General features: G+C 39.0%; 2 pseudogenes; one reads left to right on the forward strand and one right to left on the reverse strand.

The window, feature by feature from the left end:
- Positions 1-992: 992 nt before the first annotated feature.
- LOC147634045 (uncharacterized) lies at positions 993-8094 on the forward strand (annotated as a pseudogene).
- A 5339-nt stretch (positions 8095-13433) lies between these two features.
- On the reverse strand, positions 13434-17082 carry LOC147634046 (uncharacterized; annotated as a pseudogene).
- Between the last annotated feature and the right edge of the window lie 214 nt (positions 17083-17296).

Below are 17296 nucleotides of genomic sequence, written 5' to 3' on the forward strand. Positions count from 1 at the left end.
ATTTTTTGAGTACTTGTCAAATAATGTTCATATTTATACATACATAGTGGTAGAATTTGTTCCAAGAAAGTCCATTAAAAAAAGTGTCTTTCATTCATGAAAATTATAAAATAATTTTTATTTGAAAAAGATTGATATTTCTTTAAGTTGTCTGGACTCCTATTTCTTTTGTAAGTCAAGTTTATTTTTATGTTAGAAACAATACCAGTTTATAAATCTATGAAGGTCACATGTGTTCTCAATCTTGAAAAAAAATTCAAAATTCATGTAGTTTTAAAATGTATACATGAAATTCTAGATGTGCTTTCAAAAAGCTGTGTTTTTAAGCCATTTTTTATGATTTCACGCATTTTTTGAGGGAATCTTTTCAGGTAACCCTTGTCAATTACCTATTTTCCTCGCACAACCGTGTTTCTATGCATACACATGCATGAGGATATGCATGGACTAAAGCTCTACACATACTCATGCATACACATGCATGAGGATATGCATGGACTAAAGCTCTACACATACACATGCACTATTTAGACATATATATAGAGCTCCGCATCATTAGGAGAAATGTGGGCTCATTTTTGGGCCTTTTAGTTTTAGAGAGAGAGTGGCACTCAACTAATGAGGAAGAGGCTTCCGTAACGGAGAAATTCAACATTTTAAAGCAAGAATTCAAGTAAATAGAGTAAAATTAAGCTCAAAATGCATCTTAAAATAACATTTATTCAACTTAAAATAATAATTAAATAATACTACCGAATCTTTGTATGTAAGCTAAAAGATAGTGGTAGTTAATGGTAGAGAATCTCTAAGTTTCCCCCCAAAACTAGCTCTGATCTTCTTCGTCTCCAACATAGTCGTTCTTTCTTTTTCTAAGTCTCCTCCAAATTAAGCTCTCATCTTCTTCTTCCGCGTGTCTTTTGCTACACAAAATGGCAACCTGTAGAAAGCCTCGTACTAGCATTTCAGCTATTGTTGTATTCAATAGTTATAATATGGACGATGGGACATGGATACCGTCTACAATTATAATCGGGAGTTGAGTACTTTTACAGAGAAGGAAGAGGAAGAGGAGAAATGCTAATGAATTTGTGGAGCCATTCAAGGGACAAGTTAAAGAGTTCAAGGTATGTGAATCTAGCAAGCGTGTGACATAGGTACTAATACAACATGTTTTCCAGCATGTAGACTTGAGGGTGAAAAAATTTCCTCCTGGTCTTCCAACAATATCATCCCAACTGTGAGTAGTATCTCAGTCAAAGATTCTTTTATTTTTAAAGTGTTTAATTGTTGTTATTATGCAGTTGTTTATCCATTCAATCATGTCTCCTTATTGTTTTAAAAGTGTCTAATTGTTGTTTTAAAAGTGTCTAATATTTTGGTTTTATGTAGATATTTATCCATCCAATAGGATAAACTGGCAACCAGTGGAGAGTATAAGTGGGATTTTTGACGCTTTCCATGCATATTTAGGAGAACAAATTTACAAAGGGAGAACTCATAGAGACCTTGCAGACCACGGTATATTTTTTTATGATATGCAGTACTTTGAACCAAACACGTCTTCTGGATGGGGTCGTTTGACTCCATTACTCCTCCCATTATTTGGAAGCAAAGATTGGCCATTGCCAACTTCACAAACTAGTAAAAGTTATAGGATCAGGTTGTATCACGACATACAAAAGTCTCTTAAGGCATCTGTTGCAAACAAAGAATATCAAGCTTACTATTTTTATGCCTATCGAAGTGTTTGTTGACTTTTTCTTTGATGAAGAAATAAGAAATACTTCAACAATGTTTATTTGCAAGTCAAGTAAGGCACTGGACTTTTTGGACAATGGTTGGGACAGGAGAAAGACAGAAGGCATCATTTCTATTTTGGGGAAAAAATCAATAGTTTGCAAGTACATTATTGGCTCTCAAAACTTCATTGTAACTTTTCACTACACCAGATATTATTATGTTAATGGAAACCTTGAATTAGATCAAGATTTGGAGTTAGATCTCGAGAATACGCCTCTAGTAATGGAGATATATTTGGAAGGGCAATTGCTTACAATGCTGAACACACTATCTAAAACATCTCTTTCTCAAATTAGAGAAGACCTTACATATGAGGAGATTGAACAATTGCCAAAAGATTATACATTTACAATGGATACTAAAAAGGTAAACCATTTGTATTTACATTCACCATTTAGTATGCTGTGTAGAACATTATGTAAGATACCACTAACAAAATCCTTTTTTTACAGGTGCCAAGGCGAAAAGAGAAAATGGCTTTCTGCAAAGAATCTGTCTCTCATACTATTCACTTGATTAGTCGTTGAATGATGTGACAATCAAAACATTGTAGCCCCAAAAGCAATTTAATATATGAAAGATTTTTTTCTTACAAAATAATGTCAAGTCTCTTACAAAATTAATGTTAATGTTACAAATGTAAATAAAAGTCTAATGATGCTGATGTCGATCAGAAGACTCTAGGGCACGGAAGCGACATCGTGATTGAGAACTCGACTATTCTTGGGACTGAGGCAGCCTTCGATTTTTCTCCTCTTGCAATCTTTCCATTTCTTCCCACAATCTTTCTTCTCTTTCCCTCTCCACTTGCATCTCGACCTGCCTCCTGGATTCCACCCATTCATCCACCTTAGCTTGCAGCTTGCTATAATCATTGAGGGCAGCCACATGTGCTTCAAATTATCTTTTTCTCTCCTCGTCTCGCTGACGTACTCTCTTTGCAACTTCCCTTGCAAATTCATCAGCCCTCCTGATCTCTTCTTCTGCATACGATCATGTACAGCTAAAATAATTCTTTATACAGCTTTGGTCCTGAACTGTTTTACGTGTAAGGGAGCATATTTGTTTAGAATTATTTCCTATACACAGAGAAAATCTTTATTAGGGACATTATAGCTACGTTAGATTATGCAAGTATACGTTACAAACATCACTTACATCAGGAATATCAAAAAAATTTATTATTAAAAGGTAGGCATTTAGGGCCGTCCTTCATCCACAGGTGATATCTCTGGGCTGGAGTGGCACCCTTATCTTACGATATGTCATGTTTTGTACAAGGTTCGGCTCCATTAAGAGATGTTCCAATGCATATACAAATTTTTGAAAACATCTGAGAGGTCGAAAAAACAAGCATCAGCTTATCCTGCTTAAATAAATCTACATGCTTGTGGAAGAGGGAAATGTCAATAGGGACTTACTCTCTAACACGTCCATGATATTATTGAACAGAGTTTGATAAATAACACGTGTTTTAATCAATGTCATACAAAAGCAAACTCTAGTGTCGGCTGAAAAAAACAAAGAGGACATAGGTGTTATAAAACACATATAGATTACCAAATATTTGATGTCAATTTAAAACTTAACATTCTCAATTCTCTGATATTCTCTGCTTCAATTAGACTTAATTCCCTCTCCATCTTGTCTGCATCTTCTTCTTTTGGAACAAATTCAACTTCAGGCGGAGGGTTATCGCTGTGCTGCAGTAGCCTCTGGTTGTGGTTTGTGTTGCGTGACGAGTGGAGATCAATGCAAGGATGCAACAAAAAGATGCAAGCAGGAAAACAAGTGACATTCTTATTTAGGGCTCTTGTAAAGAGTTCCAAGTTGTAGATGAGTGTGGGAGTGGGCTTAAGAATAATCCCACATGGGAAGTTTTGGGAGTTTTAGAGTTTTTGTATAAAAAGTGGCTCATTTGAGAGCTTATGGACACTTTTGGGCTAAGTTCATGCAAGAGCTCCTTTGAGAGAGCTACTCTCCCTCTTCTCCATAGAGGTGAAGACTCTTCTCTCACCCCATCTACATCTTTGTATGAGATAAATCTCTTCATTGAATCAATAGCAATGTTATGAGTCTTTCTCATCCTCTTCTCTAATCATTTTACTCTTATGCATGCTTTTAGTATTTCATTTTTGAGTATGTGGATTGATTTGAAGCTTTCATGGAAGCTTGATGCTTGAGAGTGTGCATGCTTGTAGGAAGATAGGAGTGGAGTGAGGTCTTTCTCTTTGCTTGAGTGCATAGTGATTGTGTTCCTCTTGCTTGTATTTGTGAATGAATGGGTGTGTAAGAATGAGGGCAAGTTGAGCTTGTGTGTGTGCTTAGTCTAGTGTCATGTGATGGTAGCCATGAGTATTCTCTCCATCAAATGGATAAGCTTTTGTGCACCGGTACGGGTTGAATCCCTAGCTCCGAAAGGGATGCAAATCCCATTGGATTGAGCTACACATGGATCATACTACTCTTGCTACAAGTGAGAGAGTTTTCCGTCTCTCCATTGGCGCCGCTGCCGGGGAGAAGACTCAAATCCGGTTGAGAGTGTGTGGAAACCACCACTATTTCCTCTTTTGGTTGCAAAACCATTGAGTGATTAGGTTAAGTTCGGGTGTGTGATCCCGGTGTGAGTGGATAAGGTTAGGATAAGAAAAACCCATTGAGCGGTTGAGGTTTCTCCCGCATTGTTTTTTATGTTTTGTTGCTTTTATGCTTTTTCAAGTACCGTTCATTATGCTTACCTTCATTGTTTTTTGTCATTTCATGCTTTCATGCTTTTCGCTAACATGTAATTAGTAAAAAATAAAAAAAGAAATAAAAGAAGCGCAGGCGACTGCTGCAGCTGTGAGGCGGCGAAGAGAAAGAAGAAGCCAAGGTGGCTGCTGTTGTAGAGTGGCCAACGGGCTTAATGAAACAAATTGTGGGAATTACACCCCAACGCCATAACCTTCTTAATGTGAGAATACCAGAGAGAGGACCAAATCAACATAGATTACCTGAGGAGGTTCAAGCACAACAATTGAGGGATACATGCATAAATGACTTGCAACCACCTATCTTGCAAACCCTCCTTCCCCCAGCCTCAACATGTCAATTTTGGATCATTATGAGTACATATATTGAGCAGTTCCAAAATCAAAATTGTCTGCTTAACCTTCCCATAGAACCAATGCCATATTTTAGCGAGGAAGCACTCCTTCCTCTACCACCTTCTCCAGAGGCCGGTTTTTGTACAGGGTTGTCATTGCATCCTGAAGTGATTGATACCATCTTCCCAGCAGAAGTGGACACGGATCCACCACCAGTGCAAGGGTAAGCTCATCGACTCCACAATAAGATCAACAAGCCAGGGCACTTTTCTCCCACTGGGTTTTTCCCCTCGGCTATATTCGGTGATTGGCACCAATAACAAATTTTATTCCTTTCTTTTCTTTTCTTGTTTGTTAATAAACATTTTGCAGAGATCTCAGCTAAACAGGAGCATACAAACACGCCCCAATAGTCCACCTACTGTGCACACAAATTAGGAAGGGGGAGACATGCAATGCTGACAAAGAGCAAAGAGAAGCAATCTGCACAACATCAGCAATGCATCAATGCAAACGAACAACATCAACGAGCACTACATCAGGTGTATTCAAATCATAATCTTTTGTTCTTTATGTGCTTTTAACTTTTGGATACATTGTTTGCATGTTCACACACAGTTGGCTGGTTTAAGTTTTAAATTAGTTGTTAAAATGTGGTGAGTGATTTCTAGATTCTTAGAGGACTAGTAGAAGGTATTTCTATTTGGATTGCTTGGTACTGACCCCATGAAAAAAATTATGACAATGGGGTCGCAGCGATATAAAACAAACAGGAGTCTAGAAGGCTTAGAATCGCTTGGTACTAACCACATGGCCAACGTTATCACAGTGGAGTCGGTACCAAGCGATATGTACATACAAAAACCCATAGACCTTTGAATCGCTTGGTACTGTCCCCATGACCACAAGATATCACAGTGGGGTTGGTACCAAGCGAGAATCAATTAAACAGAAATTCTCGCTTGGTACTGACCCCATGACCACAAGATATCACAGTGGGGTCGGTACCAAGCGAGAATCAATTAAACATAAATTCACAGGCCTATTAATCGCTTTATACTGACCCCATAACCAACATTGTGCAGGGTTTGTGCCTGCGGGGTTTGAACCCGTGGGCAACATTCCATAAGAGGGTTAGTACCAAGAGACTTGCTAATCACTGGTACTAGACTCGTGGGCAACGTGAGCCAAGGGGCAAAGTATTAAGCGATATGGGACCAAAAGGACCCCAATGAAACCTTGAGCGCTTTGTACAGACACTATTATCAACATTCACAAACCAGATAGCAAAACGTTAATAGAGGGTCTGAAAGAACTCTGAAATACCTGCAATGGATGTAGAGGCCAGTGGTGTTTGGCTCAGTTTGGGGGCGTTGAGGAGGCTGATGTAGTTGGAGACTCGGAGGACGATGGATGTAGCAGCGATGGCATTTGGCACTTGCTATTTTGTTAGAGACTCAGAGGTGAAAAAAATAAACACATGCAAGAAAGTAGAGGAGTGAGCACATAGTACATACCATATTGACGCATCATTAATGCGTCCGACCTTTTAAATGTCAGCATGAGTGGTATGAGTCAATAATGTCCCAAATCTCCTCGTGTGGTACGAGTCGAACCAGATAGCAAAATGTTAATAGAGGGTCTGAAAGAACTATGAAATACCTGCAATGGATGTAGAGGCCGATGGTGTTTGGCTCAGTTTGGGGGCATTGAGGAGGCTAATGTAGTCGGAGACTCGGAGGACGATGGATGTAGCAGCGATGGCATTTGGCACTTGCTATTTTGTCAGAGACTCAGAGGTGAAAAAAATAAACACATGCAAGAAAGGAGAGGAGTGAGCACATAGTACATACCATATTGACGCGTCATTAATGTGTCCGACCTTTTAAATGTCAACACGAGTGGTATGAGTCGATAACGCCCCAAATCTCCTCGTGTGGTACGAGTCGATAACGTCCCAAATCTCCCTTCGGAGAAGTGTTCGAGGAAAATATTTTTGAGAAACGTACCTAAATTCCCATTGGACTCTTCTCAAACCAGTAAATTAAGCAATTTGGGACATACATTTTCAAAAATTTACACTATTTCATAAATTTTCTTTGCAAGCTAAAATGAGGCTAAAATCCTTCTAGGTTTAAGTCTAATAGGAAATCCTCAAAGCTAACCAGCTCTATGATAAGCTGAGACACCCATTTACATTGAGTTACCTACGTTGAGTTACCTACGTTGCCATCCCTCTGCATCACCAACGCCATCGCCCCTTCGTCTTGGAAAACTGAAGCTTTCAATTTTTTCTGCAGGTATGCCCATCTCTCTCTCTCTCTCCCTCCCTCCCTCCCTCCCTCCCTCCCTCCCTCCCTCCCTCTCTCTCTCGCTCTCTCTCTCTCTCTCTCTCTCTCTCTAAAAAACACTCAAAAGGAACAAACACACACACACACACACACACACACACACACACACGCACACACACACACACACATGATCAGGTGGGGAGGAGGGGCAAGCCGGTTTGAGCCCCCCTCCACTAAAGCAAAAACCTTCATATTTTTTCTATAAATATGAAGGCCAAGTAATTTTATAGGCTTTCACCTTGAAGGTTAGGGTAGGCCATCAATTTTTAGGCCTGGAAGACAGACTATTTTAGCTTACAAAATACAACTAAAATACAAAATATGCCGCTTGTATGTTTTTTATGTAATATATAAAGGCTTTATCTTTAAAAAAAACTTATTGACCCCTTTAAGTCTCTTTAAATTTAGGGGTTAGTACCAAGCGGTGATGGGCTCGTGAATTCCGTGTGAGCCCTCTATCGCTTGGTACTGACTCCTCTTTTTTTGGTGCTGGTACCAAGCGACAGGGGGCTTGCATGTGTATATCCAAATCTCCTTATCTTGCCAGGTACTGATCCCATGCATAATAAGCGTGCATGTTCTAATTGACTGAAATGTTTTTTTTAGGCATGTCTTCGAAAGAGTTGGACATTGTCTACGAATCGGATGACGAGGCAGAAGAGTCTTGTGCAGAAAAGCTGTTTATGTTCTTGTTTAATGCACAAGCCCATGAGCGTTTGCATGAGTTGTCTTCAATGTTCAACAAGGAATTTTCTCTTGAGAACGTTATTAATTCTTGTAGGATTGTTCTCGGTGACCGTGAGCAGGAGTATGAAGACACTGTTTCTACCAATATCGCTATGTCCGATGGTGAATGATAAGTTCATCCATCTAATTTTGCAAGAGACAAAGTTATGAAGAGGAGGCTTAGCTGTTGTCTTGAAAATATTCCTAGCTGCAGCACAATAGAGTAGAGGAGAAATTCCCAATACACTCAAAGAAGTGTCGCCTACTCCAATTTAGTTATGGTTTTCTTTGTTTTATGCATCTTCTTATTGAGGACTCAAAGCCCGAGACAATGACTTAAACAAGCACTCAAGTGCCAATCAAGGATGATGGGGTTGAGGAAGAGGTGGCTATAGCCCAGCAGAGGAGAGGGCAGAGGCTGAAAAGGAAACCTTTGAGGCTAATGCATCCCTTATCCCCTTCGATGTAGCACCTATTTCATTGGAAGACTGTCAATCTAATGAGAATGAACAGGGGGAGTTGTCACTACATTCCTTGCCTAGCTTTAATATGGCAGCCCTATAGTAGCTGATTATGTATTATTAACATACATTATGCAACATTTCAATATTCGTGAAGACTACTGCTTGGCTGCCTTAGAAAATTTTAGTGAAGTAGGCATGGGCTGGATAGTGGAAGGAGTTGACAATTATCTACTAGCTGATTTTGTAGTCTAGGACTCCGAGTACCTACCTGCAAAAGGAGATATTAAAGAAGATGTTCGATGAAGCTAGGACATATGAAACCCAATTGCCTTCCGTGTTGAAATTACAGCAATGTGATGAGCTATGGTGGATCAAATCCTAGAATCAACATCATTAACAAAGTGATTAACAAATAATTAAGACGTGATTAGTGAGTAATTAACAAATAGTTTAATGTAGGCATGGATAATCAAAAACCAATAAATTCTCATTAGGCCAATGCCTCAATTTATAGAGTTTACATCCAAGCATCAAATCCCACTGATTTCTCCTTGATTCACTCCACCTCCTTTGCTTGATTCTCTCCACCTCTTCACTTTTCCCAAAATATCTCCCAGAATATCTCCACACTTCCTAAATCTTCTCATGCTACCCTTTATTCTCTCCCAGTAGATTCTTCTCACCTTTTCACAGGTTCTCTCACATTTACACATTCTCTTTTACAGCCTCTTGCCAAGGGCTTGTTCCCGCACACACCCTATTCACTTGTATATTTCAACACCTCCCCTCAAGTGAATATTTCCTAGCACACCTGGACCCTATACCAAATTTCTCTCTTACTTGATAGTTCGCGAGCGACCAGTGTCTAGCACACCTCCCCTCAAGTTAACTTAGCACACTTGGACCCTATACCAAGTTTCTCTCTTACTTGATAGCCCGCGACCAGTGCCTCAAGTCCCTAAACTCATAGTCCTTGACACTCTCTCTCTCTATGTATCCAGGGCTTACTATACAAGTGCCCACGACCTTGACTAAAGTGCTCACACATACATCTACCACGTGGCCTACATCATCGGTGGCTCAGAGGTGGTTTTACTTTGTTGGGGCAGGTTACATTGGGTTGTGGGGTTTCTCTCTCTCTCTCTCTCTCTCTCTCTCAGAGATTTTCACATGGCTCCTCACTCTTTGGAGCCTCACATCTTCTCTTGTCTTCAGTCTTCTTCTCGTGGCAACTTCTCTTCACGCATCCATGCCTTCCTCTTCTTTCAGTCTTCTTGTGGCAGCTTCTCTTCACACGTCCATGTCTTCCTTCAATGCTTCCTCTAGATCTTCTTGGTGTGGATCTTCTTCTTGGAAAGAGATGTTCTTCTTCTTTCATGGCTAGGGCCATGAGCTTGTCCGTCAGGTCTTCTTGCTCCATGTGAGCAACATGTTTAAATGTTTTGCTGACAGTTCCTTTGGGTTTTTGATGTTTATCTTGTATCATTATGCAATGCAAACCCAAATCTATGTGGGAGGTCTTATCTCTTGCCTTATTCTGGACAAGGGCAGTGTTTGATCCCATTTTTACACTGATGCAATGTGCCCAATACATAATGCGTATAGCATTCATTCGTATGCACATTCCCAAATGCAACTCTGGCTGTGAATAATCTTGAATTTGAGTGAGATTTACAGGCATTAAGCAAGGATTAAATGCAAAATGATGATTATCACAAATTTATCAGCACAATTTTACCAGAAATTATATTAAATCAAGGGTAACCAATTTGTACGGAATGGTTGGAGTATCAAACCAACTCCGAATTGCAATATGAAGTTATAGGGATCTGTATCACATACCTAATGGTTAATTTGAACCCTCAATTGCACCAAAATACAGTGATTAGTACTGATTAATCACTGATTAATATAATGATTAGCACTGATTAATCATTGATTAACAAATTAATCCTCTGTTTTGTGTGCAGAAAACAAAGTATGCGGGGAGTCCAGATCTGGGGCCTTAGAATTCAAATGAGCTCCAATGCTTTCAAGGCCATCAATAGAAATCAGTCTAGTAGAGGATGAAGCCAAGAAACACAAGATTTGACCAAACATTGAATGCTTAATCTCTGTTTTACCAAAGTCACCTGTAGATTTGAAGAAGAGCTTGGATCTCACTGTAGACTTGCTTAAATCAAATCAAATTCTGACTTCACCAGCTTGTAGAGCATGCTTGAAAACACTTGGAGCTATGAGGAATTAGAGCAATTTGATTGGATAAAGACAAGATCTGCACTTTCCTCAGAAAAAATTACGCTGGCTAAAATCGCGATTTCTCCTTCGTCCACCGGTGGTTTGCGCTTCTTTCTTGATGGGCTGGATCGTGGAGAGGCTGGCTATGTTGGGCTAGAAGGGTTTGGCCTAATGTTGAGTGTGCAAGGAGCTAGAGCTCCTCCACCAGCTGGGGGTACAGAGGTGAGCTCCTCCACCAGCTGGGGGTACAGAGGTGAGTTGAAAAATAACTAAAAATTTGATTAATTTCTAATTATCTACTAATCTTGATTAATTAGATAATGGACTCATAAACTTGATGGATTCTAGGCATGGCTCTGATACCATGTTAAAATTACAGCAATGTGATGAGCTATGGTGGATCAAATACTAGAATCAACATCATTAACAAAGTGATTAGTAAATAATTAAGATATGATTAGTGAGTAATCAAGACATGATTAGTGAGTAATTAACAAATAGTTTAATGTAAGCATGGATAATAAAAAACCAGCAAATTCTCATTAGGCCAATGCCTCAATTTATAGAGTTTACATCCAAGCATCAAATCCCACTAATTTCTCCTTGATTCACTCCACCTCTTTTGCTTGATTCTCTCCACCTCTTCACTTTTCCCAGAATATCTTCGAGAATATCTCCACACTTCCTAAATCTTCTCATGCTACCCTTTATTCTCTCCCAGTAGATTCTTCTCACCTTTTCACAGGTTCTCTCACATTTACACATTCTCTTTTACAGCCTCTTGCCAAGGGCTTGTTCCCGCACACACCCTATTCACTTGTATATTTCAACATTCCGAGGAGGAGGCTACAGCAATTTCTGTGACCATCTTGGTTTGGCAGATATGGACAAATTTTTGACACCTACTCTGTATGAAGATAGTAAGTCCACAATCCCTTTGTGGACAAGATCCATGCTTGAGGGTGATGAAAATCAACAGGTAATAGAGCTGAAGATTTTTCAAACAATAAGAAGTTGATTTACGTGGACTTTGTCGATTGTGTCAATTAAACATATAACATTGGTACCAGGTTTTTGTATATGATGATGATTTCCTAAAGAGAGCAGGAGGCTCAAGATCATTTGGAGCTTCCACTTCAAAGTCAACAGGTCATCGAAAGGATGTTGCTCTCGCTCAATATATAAGACATTTGAATCATTAAAAGGTACGTGCAATTTACAACACTTGCTTAAAATTGACAACAGCTAAAGCAGTGACATGAGTCATGATGATTATAATTTTAATACGCAGATCATTATATTTCACCACCAGGAGTTCTCAAAAGATAATGCAAAATTCCCTTTATTTGCATTCAAAGTACTATCCAGGTTTTGTGGTGGACACGAAGTGCCTTTAAATGTTGAGAAGGTGGTGCTTATCGAGAAATAGTTTGCACTGCGAGTGTTTGGTCAGGGGTATGGTTTTCCAATCACTAAGATGCTCCTACTACTTGTCATATACAACGCATGCTATTGTAGTGAGAATTACAGACCCAGACACATTGCATCCATATGGAAAAAGATATCTAATAAGGACAAGAAAAAGCTGGTCGGAACTATTGCCTCCAACGATGCAAATGCCAAAAATAGATCTCCTAGAGCAGATGAAGAGGAAGAAGAGGAAAAGGAAGACGAAGAAGGAAGACCACTGAAGAAGATCAAGCCCAGCTCATCTAGACCACCTTCTCCCAACCCTGACTCTTGAGCGACGCCACAACTGATGGCGCTCTCTCGCAGTTTACTGATTCCAAGCGCATTATCACTTTTCTTTATTAATCAATTGTATTGCACGTGTCAATGATGAGGACTTGAATGTGTCTTTTTATTTTGCTTTGTGAATCAATTTCCTGTAAGTACATTGATGTAACTCTGAAAGACTATTGGCTTGATTCTTGCCTCCACCATGCTTCAAGTAACTTGTTCTTGCCATATAATATGTGACTTCTCCATGCCTTGAGTTGACCATATTGACAAAATGAACCGTATGTCTTTGCAAAATATGGTGTATGATTATATAGTATATGCTACAATAAATGACAAAACAGAAAAAAATCAGATGTATGTATTAGTTGGTCTCACGGTATTGAGATTGCAGCAATTTTTAAAGTTCTTACCATGTAATGAGTTACATGTTGATCACTCCATCCTACAATGAATGCCTTCCTCCAAGTCTCTAATATGTTTTCAAATAATGTAATCTCACTATTGCTCTAGCTCTTTTTCTCCATGAATGCAAAGATCTTGTCAAGTGAAATCCACACATCTGCCTTTCGATTTTGGATTAAACCTTCATTTCCAATTTCCTTGACTGCATTATGTAGATCTTTCCATCGCTTAAACATCTTTTGCTTGTTTTTATCTCGACATTCTTTGAGGCAGTATGACAAAAATCTTTTAGCTTTCACACCACCTATTGATGGTTTTTTTGGTATTTTGCTGCCCCCTTGTGACCGCTTGTCGTCCTCCTCAATTTTAACATGCCCCCCCCATGCAAGCCAATGTCTGATAGCACTTTTTCTATTGCTTTGATTGCTTTTAAAGATTCTTTTTTAGGCTTTAACATCCATGCAAAGCATATGTACAAATACATTAGCTTCTCTACAATTCTACATAGTGCATGTAATGTGCATATGTGCACTCTGGATAGAGGAATATCAAGCACTGCTTTGAAATCTTTATCTTTTAAATGCTTGTCAGGAACTTTGTTCCATAGTACACGATCTAAAGTCTTAGCACCACTTGACATGCCATTCCACTTTATAGTCACCGAACGAGGCACATGAAGGGCCCTTCCAATTCTTTGCTCACTAATTAGTGATGGAATTGTAGTTTGATGAAACACCCAATGCAAAATTTCAAAGTCTTCTTTATCCACCTGTGTCATTAGGAAGAAGCTCATGTTTAATACAAGTTTCATGTTTAAATTATTTCAACGTAATACATAGTCATATTCAATGATAAAGAAGATGCCTCAAAGATCCAAGTGGCAATATGTTATTCTTCGATTGAACGCTGAAATATCTTGCATCATCTTTTGTAATTGATGTATCTAAGGCCCTATTTATTAGAGTGATAGTAACCCTCTCCATTTTTCTGTTCTTTAAAATCTCACACTCATCCAGTTTCAAAACAAATTTTAGAACTCCTTCACATTCTTCTTGAATAATCTCAAAGAACTGAACTCCGTACCTTTGCAAAGCTTCAAGATCAAAGAAAGTATTATTGTCCTAGTTAAAGAGTACCTCTCTCTCTTTAGCACAACGAATGTTGCTTCAATATGTACTGGTGGACCAAGCTTCTCAAACACCTCTGAGTTCACATGTTGGCATGCAGACTTTACTTGCATTGGTTTTGGAAGTAACGAACCTTTATGCTTCTTACTTTGACATTTCTCTGCTAGTGCCTTAAACAGTATACTATATGCTTTCTGAGAGATGCCAGTCTCATCCAGCATTGTTTGCACCCGAGCTGGTTCTTGTTCATAAAAGAAGACACATGCTTCTCATTGATTTTTTGAAACTTCTTTTGATACAGCATCTCTTCCACTATTCCTTTTGGTACCAAATGACTGTAATGCACTCCAACTTCGGAATGTACATTGGACTCTAGATGAAGTAAAGATCTAAAAATAGAATAACATCAAATCTGATTACTTATGTCTAGTTTCAAACAAGGAACCTAATCTAAAAAGAGAAATATATATGAAACAAGAGTTAACATTACCTTACATCCTGTACTCGCTTCTTCATCCCTCCACTTCCAACTTTCATTTTCTCTATGTTGCAAAGTTGCCTTCTTCTTTTACGTGGCCCTAAGTGCTGTGTCCTTTCTCCTTAAAGCATCAATCTTTTTCTCCAAGTCTTGAATTATTTCTTTGTTTGCCATAAGCTTCTCTGCATACAACCCATTTAGTTTTTTTATTTCAGTGTTCTCTATTTGTAGAAAATCCCTCTGCTGTTCTACAACCATCGCTTTTGTTTGGGCATAGCCCAGCAAACCTTGTCTACCAACCATCACCTGTGAAATGTAGTAGGTTTGTAATGTTGTAAAATGGAGGTGGTGCATTTGTAAATGGATCCTTGGGATACAGTGACCCATCGGTCCACAAGTCCAAATGACGCTTTCCATTATTCCTCCTTTGCTCTTTTTGCTCATAACATAAAAAAAATCTCTTATTTTGTTTCTTCAAAGGCTGGTACTCAGATTGTATGTCCACATGAAGATGGTAAGTATCATTAGTTCTTTTACATGCACCATTTCTACTACTGTTATTGAGAATTTAAGTGTTTCCATGTGTTGAAGGTGGATTAATTAGAATCCCCAAATTTGGATTAATGTTCTCATTTGTAAAGCTAGTATTTTCTGTCATCATAAAACATATTAAAGAATTGAAACAAGAATTAACTTGATTAGTAAGGACATTTTTTTAAGTTTCAGCAGCAGTAGGAAAGCCCCCACAGTCGAGATGATGATTAAAGCTTTCCTCGAATCTGTTAAATGTATAACTATCTCAAATTTGTGAAATCTTGGTTCTGACACGTTTTACGTGCATCCAACAAAGAATGCCGCCTCATGATAAAACCTCATTGAAAGAAAATGTATATTCTAATATATTTAAATTAATTATTATAATAGTAACAAAGAATGCCGCCTCATGATAAAACCTCATTGAAAGAATATGTATATTCTAATATATTTAAACTAATTATTATAATAGTAAAAAAATGAGCTGAATTGCAAATTTGGATATGTTTTAAACCTTTTTTTTCTCTCTCTAATCTGAGTTGGAACTTCTTATAGGGCCCAAAATTGAGTCCACATTTCTCCTAATGAGAAGCTCATTGCTCCGTACTCTATCTCTATGCTCTATGCCCATAGTTTACTTGGAGCACTCCAAAGTACACTTCATAATGCTTTCCACATAATGGACAACTGCAAAAGGAGCAAAGTGACCAAAAATTTCTTACAAGTGGAAGGCATTATGAAGTGTGCAAAGAAGTGTTTCTCTTAAGGTATGTCCACCTGCTGAGGATGCATAGTCTGTATAAGCTTTATGCTATCTTCTTTGCTTATTTTGGTTCTTTATTTTAGCCCCGCATATTTGCTTTGGGTTTGTTTTCTTATGTAAACTAATGTCATGCTTTGTATGTATACCCTTATCTATGTAATTCTCCTCCTCACATCAACAGACCATTGTAAATGATCGAGACTATTATCAATGTATCTATGTATAAGCTTATGTGTGCATGAGGCCTTACTCTATATGTGACTTGGACATGATGTATGTATGTTTTTTTCTAGATCTATGGGTGACACAGAGCATGAGATTCAAAACTTCTTCAAGAAGCTCTCCCCTAAGTAGCGAGAGGCAGCTAGGCTAGACCTTGGCACACCCAGCCCATCGTCCTGCACCCAACCCATTGTCCCACATTGTAGGTAGCCAGGCTAGCAACACAAAGGGAGTTTGCATCATAGGTACCAACATAGTGGTAGCAATCTATAGTACTAGTGGTAGCGGTGGTGGTAGTGGTGATGGTGGTGGGACCAATGCTCATACTCCACCACCTCATCTCAGATAGCTAGCATTACCTCAGAACAATTGCATTGCTTGAGAAGTTGGAGAAAGAAGAGCATCAAATTAATTGGACCATGTTGTCAAGTACATAATGGTTTGCTTATTAAGTTTACAAGTATGCAACTTATTTTTTGGTAGCATGTAATTAATGCCTATATTTATGCACAGAATTCCGAAATAGGTTTGCAACAATGACGAGAAAGGGGAAGGAGGCAATGGTGGGAATGATGACGAGTAGATAAGCGATCGTGTAATATAGACTATTTTTTGCTCATAATTTTTGTAAGAGCTTGGCTTGATTTTTTTTCAAGAGCTTACTCCATTTTTTTTGTAACACAATGATGTATAGACTGTGCAACACTAATTTATATCACTGTAAAAGACGTTTATGCAAATGTTAATATCAATCTAGTATTTATATTTAAGTATATTGGCATGCCTTGTAGCTATGCTTTCAAACATAATTTCTTGAATATGAGTACTTGTTGTGGTACCAATAGTAGAATGGGATTTCCATTTTGTAAAAAAAAAACAGAGTCAACATAGGTGTTGGTATGGGTGTGGATAGGAAGCCAGGTCCTCCACACTCCACCAAGAGCTTCCCACCATCACCTCCGTCATCTTTGACCGCTCCAACTGCTAGTGCCCTCCGACTGCCGTCACCACCAGTGCCCTTCGACATCTCTGACCGTCATACCACCGATGCCCTCCGACCACCTCCAACCGCTGTCATTGTGCTGGTACCCTCCGATCGCCGCCGTCACCACCAGTCGACCGCCATCACCGTCGGTGCCCTTCGACATCTCCGACGTGCGTGGCCAACTCCAATGGCACTCATGGAGGCAACACCCTCTCCCTTCCCAAGGAATGGCGAGATCCTCTTCGAGATCCTCTTGAGAGCACCATCTTTATTTTCTCGATGGAAGATCTTCTCTCTAGATCTTCCCTCTACACTACATGATGATGAGGGTTGGGACTTTGAGGAGGAGGACACCCAAGGAGGAGATAAGGGAAGCA

This window comes from Cibotium barometz, chromosome 11 (assembly GCF_041138505.1).
Source record: "Cibotium barometz isolate CiBa-2024 chromosome 11, ASM4113850v1, whole genome shotgun sequence".
In the NCBI taxonomy this organism is placed as follows: domain Eukaryota; kingdom Viridiplantae; phylum Streptophyta; class Polypodiopsida; order Cyatheales; family Cibotiaceae; genus Cibotium; species Cibotium barometz.